Here is an 8,820-nt window from a genome sequence, read left to right as displayed (position 1 = left end):
TACACACATACACTTTGTGTATATATAACATTTAATTACTTTGTAAATACTGTAGTGTGGCAGCACACTGCTGCAGAGAGAGGTGTGCAACTATTGTTGAGATTAAAAAAAAAAACTTACCACCAGATGTTGTATTATAGGCATTATTTTGCTGTTAAACACACAGAGACAGAGTGAAGCATTTTGGTCTTCATGAAACTGCCTCCCTCACGCATGGTTAATCTACTGGATGACCTAACACATACTGGACACATAAGTTAGTGTTGACAATATCAGTACTAACTGTTGGGATTGATGCATGATTTTGTTTCTACTTTCAGCGCATTGCTCCTTCACCAAAAATACAATGCTGCACTGGACACTATGGCACTGGTCAAAGGCAGGACCTTGGTGCTCTGACCCTAGCTTACAAAAGCTGGCTCTTGGGACATGGAATATAATCTCACTGGCAGGGAAGGAGCCTGAGCTTGTGTGTGAGGTTGAAAGATACCGACTAGATACAGTTGGGCTTACCTCAATGTACAGCATGGGCTCTGGAACCATTCTCCTTGAGAGGGGCTGGACCTTATTCCACTCTGGAGTTTCACACGTTGAGAGGCACCAAACTGGTGTGGTTCTACTCTTAAGCCCCCCCACATACTCGGATGTACTTCACTCCATGGAGGTCCGAGCATACTCAAGACGGAGTCGAAGCGGACGTCCGCCAGCCATGTCCATGCAAAGATAATTTTTTATGACTGCGTAGGCATATTCAGAATCACATAATAAACTGCCCAGCAACAGACTGTTTTGTATGCAACGCCAACTGCTCTCTGTGCAGTCGCAAGGATGCGCAGAGCGACTGCCGCTCTCTGTGCAGCTCTGACAGTTGTGCGGTGGCTGCCCTGGTGGTGAAGAAATAGGGCCCAACTAGCTCATAGAACTTGCTAGAATCCATTCGAAAATATTCAAAATGTTTCTCACTGTCCATCATCTTGATGTCCTCCACAAGTGAATTAAATTTCCCTTCTTCATTGCTGGTCTGGTTTAATAGCCTGTTTTTTTGTTTTTTACCAAGAGGAAAGTGATCTCTTCCTCCTTGTCCATTGATGCCATGACTGAAATTGTGAGAAATGAAGGAATTTGTCATGGGATAATTAAAATCTGTACGCTCAGGCTCGGCATGGAAAATCAGGAGGGTCTGGACATTCCCCGCTGTGCTGGACTGATGTGTGGGTTGCAGGGCCAGCAATCTGGTTTTTTTTTTGTTTGTTTGTTTTTTTAGAACCATTTATTAACAACATATAAACACAAAACACCACTGCCGCTGCTCCTGAGCTGCCCTGCCTCTACCCAGGGCCGCTAGCAGCTCTCTTTTTTTTGCCATTAGTCAGATTTGCAACATGACCCCTCAATCAATCCAGTAGGCGTGTCAGCAAATGACCATTTGGCAAACTCAATTTGTTCGAAAGGTAAACTCCCCTTACCTGCAGAACTGGGCTGCAGCCCATCAGGGTGTATGCTCCAGTATGAAGTCTCAACAGTCTGCGGACAGTACGCGCATAGTCCATGTGGCTCACAGAGAACACAATACGTCCCCAGTATGTGGGGAAATTTAGCCCCCCCCCGACATGATGCCTGAGGGTTTGGAGTTTTACACAGTAGTTAAACAGCTCCTCAGTGGCAGTGATCCGAGGGTGGACAGGCTCTGCCCTGATTTCCTTAAGGCTCTGGATGTTGTGGATATGACACCAGATGTGTCCTGATGCATACTCAAACATAGATGATGCTCTGGATAGACAGACAGGTGTTTCAGACAAGAATATAACATGAGTTGCTTCCAAGATGTGCTCTGTGGAGGTATACCCAGATAAATTACATGTTTTACAGTGTACTCTGGTATGTGTCTATGAATAAATGATGCACCCCAACACACAATTGTTTAACAATTAATTATAACTATTTAAACAAATGTATTTTGTGCATTCCAAATGTTTGTGAACAAACTTTCTAGAACAAGTGTTAATTATTAACAACTCTGATATATTTTTTAGAATAAATACAAATTAAATCAAAATAATTTGTATATTTAGATTTATGCTTCCTTATCTATTGTTTTTCTTTTTTTTTTTTTTTTTTTTGGGCTGTTGTGATATGTGACCACATTGTAGATTACTAAAAATGACAAGCTTTCTATATGGGTTATACGATTAGAGGCAAGGCACAATTGAATGGGGGAGGGGGTGGCAGCGAGGGAAGGGGTCATAGATCAGCTGGAGATAGAAGACTGGATCTGGGTGTCTTAATTTAGTCAGTCATGATTAAAATTCTGTTTGCCAGTTTTTGCTCTCACTCCTCTACAGCCCCACCTCCCTTTGACAATTAAAGATTTAATCACCATCTGCAAAAATGTGGCCTGGGAAGTTTTGGGTCTGAACCAAATCTCCAAATAAAACATAATGCTCGGTAGGGGCAATATTTAGAAAGTAACTATTTTCTGCCCATTTTCAAGCAAGTGTACATTTATTTAGTAAAAGTGTTACAGTTGGAAACAAAGACCTGTAATTCATTAAAGTAATGCTCTTATCATGCCAAAATTTTAGGCTAAAAATTATCTCATGTAGATGAATAAAAGAGTTGTTGATGTTTTGGTCACAACCTTTAAAATAACACTCTACATCAGGTTATCCAATACAGTAGTCTCTCGATACTTCCTGGTTTGACTTTTGCGGACTCATTCTTTTGCGAGTTTTCAATGTAAGATTGTACACATTGTTTCCTGGTGGCCTGGCCCACTCTGATCACTGAGGGGCTCTCTCCTTTCTCTTTCTGAGGATGTCTGTCACAGCACAGCAGAGAAACACAATAGGCGGGTGCACAACCTGTGACAGACATCCTCAGAAAGAGAAAGGAGGGGGTGGGGTCTGTATTTCATCATTGCTGCTGTGGGAGCTTCAGTGAAGCGGATACCAGAGTGAGAGGCATGGATTGTTTATTTAAAATAATCAAGTGTGTCCCGAACCGAGCCTTAACCGAAACCAACCCGACCTGAACCGAGTCATTCAGGACATTTCACATTCGGCTCCCGATGGCCAATCTGTCCCATGTGGGGCGCAGATTGACTCAGTAATCATAGTACTAGTCTGTCTGCTCTCTTTTACTGTGCTCTTTTAGATAATTTAGAGAGTTTAGAACATTGTTAAGAACATTGCAAGAGTGTGGGAAGGATTTATAACGTCTCTACTTTATGTATTTCCATCTATCGTGGGGGTGTCTGCAATGCACCCCTGCATTGAGGGACTACTGTACTGAAAAATGTCACTTTTAGTGTATGCGTTGGGGATGACTGTCAAAGACAACCACAGTGAATTTAAATACACACATCTGTAATAGAGACACATTTAGACCCCCCCCCCCCCCCTCCTCCTTTCTCTAAGGTCAGTTGGCTGTGCAAAACATTTTGAATCAAGTCCATTCAACAGGTTATTCAGTTATGGAGGTCCATTCAAGAATTGTTTCTGGACATTTTCAATAAAACCTGTGTCATGTTTCAAGAGACTATTTGCTAACAAACAGACATATATCCAAATAGGTAAAGGGAAAACTTTCAACAAAGTTTCTACGAAAAGTGTTACCAGTGAAAATATGAATGGGCTATTTGTCTTAGCAGCCTCACTACAACAAAGTTTAGATTAAAATCTGTAAAAATGACTAGTCATTTTTAACACTCAAATGATTTTGTCACACATATCAAATTGAGATGACTTCAAAATGTTATGAGTTTTTGATAAGCATTCAAAATGTCACGTTTTATCAACATTTATCATGCAGTTCATGAGATATTTGGGTATATAGGCAGTGAAAATGTGTAAGGTGGTTGCAGAAAAGGTAACACGGGTGTGGGTATTATTGTGTAAAGCTTGCAAGGAAGGCGTGTTTTTATCCTTTGGGAAGAGAAAATTAATACTGAGATGATTTGAAGACTTGACTTGCTAATGGATTTGTTTGAAGAACTTTGATTCAGATTCAAGAAATGTCCATGTGTGAAAAACAAGCAAACAAACAAACAAAAACAACTGTGGCAGACACTCACATGAGCTAAAACATTTTCACCCATATTTTTTTTAAATAATGAGCCAATGAGAAATGCAACAACATTTAGCCATTGAAAATAAAAGCCAATTTAAAACTTATATTTCTATATTGTGATTTAAGATCCAACTTAAAAAAAAAAATAAAAAAAAGATATAGGATATTTTGTTCACTCTGTATACATGTTCTTGCAAAGAAAACAAACAAACAAACATTGTGGTCTACATCCATTTTCTTTCTTTCTCAGATGCACACCGAACCTAGAAGTCAGTGTTGAATCTAAAGTTGCACAAATAAAACTTTCTCCTCTCAAGATTTATGTTGTTGTGCTGATTGGACTCATCTATCTGGACTGCAGTTTCCCAGTACAATAAAGCCATTAATTTACTAATTGAAAAATAGAGTTTTGTCTCTTGGTCTTTGGTGATCATGAGTCTTTTTTTTTTTTTTTTACAATAATTATTGTTCTTAAACGTATACTGTTTGAAGTAGTGTTGCTCCTATTAGTTACTTCATTTCCCCTGGTATACCTGTAGTTCCACAGGTTGGAAATTATTAAATAAAAGCCAAAATATTGAGATAATGCAAGTAAAACTTTACAAAGGAAGAGGTCTTTTCACACACACATGCACGCACACACACACACACACACACACTCACACTCACAAAGCAATCTAATTCTGTCAAGTGTAGTTTAGATTTAACCCACTTAATCTTAGATATTTGAGGGTTTGAGAAGGTTTAGAACGTTCAGTGGGTGAAACGTGCAATGCACCATTGACAGAATGCATTTTTTTATGTAAATTAAAAAATAAACCCAACATGTCCCCTGTGATCCATAAATGAAGCAGCAGAAAAATATAATGAATGAATGAATGAACCCAGCATGCATGTTTGTGGCGGAAACCCATACTAATAATAATAATAACAATAATAATAATAATAATAATAATAATAATAATATTGCCTGGTGCAGTGCAATAGTTTTGAACAGTTTTGGTTTATTCTTCCCATTCCCCAAATATGTAAGTTTCTAATACAATTGTAAATTCATAATGATCAGAAAATAGGCAGTTCCATTGTTGAGTCGTTAACTTTTCAAGTTTCATAAATACATTTATGAGTAGATGATTGTCCTTGCCCAGAGTTATAATTTTGAAATCATCATGGTTTGCATGCAAGGCAATAATGACTATATGAAAATTCAATTTTAAAACTTAAAGAGAGCCCCACATGAATTCTGTTTTGTAGTCTACACAATACTTTCCAACTGCACCTGATCACCATTCTGAGCTACAATACTTATTTGACTAAAAAAATGCTAAAGCATTGTCTGCTATGGTAATCATCCATCCATCCATCCATCCATCTCTTTACCTGTTTTTTTGTCCAGGAACATGTCTAGATGGACGGAGACTGCATTGTATGCCCCGTTTCAATATAAAAACAAGACAATCATTTATTCTTTACAGACAGAGTTTATTTATTTGTCATTTGCACCACATGTGGTACATGTGGTGGAACAAACTTGTGTACAGAGGGTCCCAGTTACATCCAACAAAAGTTTAAAATGTAAAAAAAAAAAAAAAAAAAAAAAAACAGTAATAATATCTAAGATATGAACTAAGGAAAACATTAACTAAAAATACACTAAGCACTAGTAGTACAAAAACAATACGCCGAACAGCAGCACAAACATGAAGCAGATGAGTACGAATGAACACAGCAACATTAAATAAATCAGCAGTGTGATGTGATTACTTACCTCTAAAGACAATTTAGTTACCGATTTAACTACATGAATGTTTTTGGTCAGTGGGAGAAAATGGGAGTACCCAGAGAAAACCCACCAGGCCATGAGAAGAACATGAAAACACAGCACATGGGGCAGGGAGATTAACCTGCAACCTTATTACCATTAGATGTGGCCCAACTAGTAACGTACAATTTTTCAGATTTTTTTTAGTTTCAGAGTATTAGCAACCTGACATTGAAATCCTCAAAAGTAATATTGATTTTACATTATTTGAAGAACAACATTTTGCTGCTTGCTTGATACAGTTTTAAAACATAAATCTCAAAAGATTGTTTGCTATTGGGGCAGCTGTGGTTAGAGCAGTCGTCCTCCAATGGGAGAGTTGGTGGTTTGATTCCACCAGCAGTCACATGTTGAATTGTCCCAGAGCAAGACACTGAACCTCATTGCCTCCCATGTGTGTCCCATTGATGTATGGATGTGATCTAAAGCACTGATAAGTATTTGTATAGATCTAGTACTGTATGGATGGGTAAATGAGGGCACAGATTGTGTTGTAAAGCACTTTGAGTATCTTGATAAGATAGAAAGGCGCCGTATAAGTACAGTCCATTTATCAGAGAGAGTGTATTCTTAATGTTGATTAGCTATGATGGCCATCTTGAATCAGATTTACTTCACTTTCTAATCAGTTGCACATGCACGGTCAATGATTACTTTGAGATTTATTAAAACGTGCCCTGTGGTGAATGAAATAATTTGCTTACAAGCAAACATGGTTAACTCGAACAGTTGATCACAAATTCTTGAAACAAATACCTTGCGCTATCATTGAGGATCAACACTCTATATATTTGCAACTGATTGAGTTGTAGCTGTTTTTATGTTTGTTGATTAGCTGCGGTGTCAACTTGAATTAGGTTGACTCCAGTGATGAATCCATTAATAACGTTTGGAGCGTAGTAAGCAATTACATAAATGCCTTACTTTCCTTTGAGGATAATAGGGTGCAAAAAGTTCAATTTGACTCTTAACCTGACTCCTTTACAAAGTAACAGTTTTATTTATTTTTTTTAGAGTATCCAGAGATACATTTTTTATTAATCTAATTAATATGTAACCTTAGTTTTTAATTTGTCAGTGTTGTTTAAAGGTCACACACTTGCTCCTCTAACAATACAGAACTTTAAGTTCTGTTTTTTTTTTTTTTTTTAATAAATGTAATTTAAACTGACATTCCTGTGTAAAAAGAAAGAAAAAAAAAAACACTACTAATTAGGACAGACACTTATATAGCATTGGAAGAAAATAGGCACTGTTTTGTACAAGGTTAATCAAATCAATGAACGATAATAAAAACAATAAAAATAAAATAATAAAAAATATTTAAATATGTATATGTGTGTGTGTGTGTGTCTTTTTTTATTATTATCACACTAGTTTGCAGAAATCAATAGGCACATTCAATATTTGCACACAGCTCATATATTTTTTGTGCTTTCCGTCTGGGAAAAACTGAATCCTCCCAGTAAAAGATGACTTTATCTCAGACTCACCTCGGAGAGTAATTAAGTCACAAAGTAGAACTGTCTGGAGTTGTCTGCGGGGAAAATGTGGGCAGACAAACTTTGAGACGATGACACGTCTTGAATTACAAGTCACTCTCTTCTCTTGCCAGCCCTTATCAGGTTCAGAGTACTGTTCTAAAGGGGACTTTTAGTTTTATGGATCAGGCCAATGCTTAATGGAATTGATGGCTCTGTTTCAACTTTGGCCCAGAAGAGACACAAGGATTGTGGCAAGCTGGACTCAAAAATAAATAAATAAAACAATGTGTCAAAATAAATAAATAAGTACAGGCCTAGCATTTCTGGAAGGAATGTATATCATCCACCACTTTTCATGGCAAACTTTATATGATATTGTACTAACAAGGCACAGACTGTTTTTGATCAAACCAGTGACATGGTTAAAATATCAGTAAAAATGACATGAGTAATCTCATCTGATATTGCAAGACCTGTGAGTTTTAAACTCTTAAGTGTTGATGACTCTAAGCTACAACTACATCAAATTTAGCATACCATATTTTTCAGCCTATAAGTCACAGTTTTTTGCATAATTTACATGACCAGTGACTTATGGGCTGAAGTGACGTATTTATGGATTTTTCCCCATATTTATAAAACCAATTTTTGGCTGAGATATGACCATTTTCATTCATTCTGACAGAAAAAAAAGGAGCAGTACCACTTTCAGCGACTTGATGGCAGCAGAGTAACAGTGGCAGTAAGGCATGCCGTTGTATCATGTAATAGGTAAACGTGGCTATAATGACAAATTCATAAAAGTTTAAGACAAAATCAACTGGACTTTTTTTTTTTTAAATTATACTTTATTATTTTTGTCTTGAACTTTTTTTAAATTCACCATGTCCTCGATGACTAAGAATCTTCACCAGCTATTAATGACACAATCAGCTTACCATATACCCACATTTGTTCTGCTCGCTGCTTGAAACAACTGTCAACCAGCTTCATTCTGCTGCACTGCCCCGGCGAAATGCAAATAAGCTGACCATTAAAGTGCATTTAATAAGGAAAAGTTCAACTGAGACACATTTGCTATAATTTTGAGCAAACAAATAATTGTTTTTAAGTGTTAATCTTGTTAAATTCTTGTTGAAGTCTTCCTGTGCATGCTCCCGTGGCTGCCATTTGGCAGCTCATTGATGTTTTGCAACAAAAAAAAAAACAGCCCACATTTCCTGGTTGTCAGCGGTGACGCGTAACAAACGTTGACACGTAACAAACGCGACGCGTCAGCGATGACACATAATAGATGTGACGTATATGGCGAAGCGACATATTTATGGATTTTTCCAAGTTTTTAGACATATTTGGACTGATGCGACTTATAGGGTGGTGCAACGTGTACGGCGGAAACTATGGTAATTCCTGTGACACTGACTGAGTTACAGATATATATTTTTT

This window comes from Nematolebias whitei, chromosome 19, assembly GCF_014905685.2.
Source record: "Nematolebias whitei isolate Nwh7 chromosome 19, NemWhi1, whole genome shotgun sequence".
Taxonomy (NCBI): domain Eukaryota; kingdom Metazoa; phylum Chordata; class Actinopteri; order Cyprinodontiformes; family Rivulidae; genus Nematolebias; species Nematolebias whitei.
Note: the sequence above shows the minus strand (reverse complement) of the source record.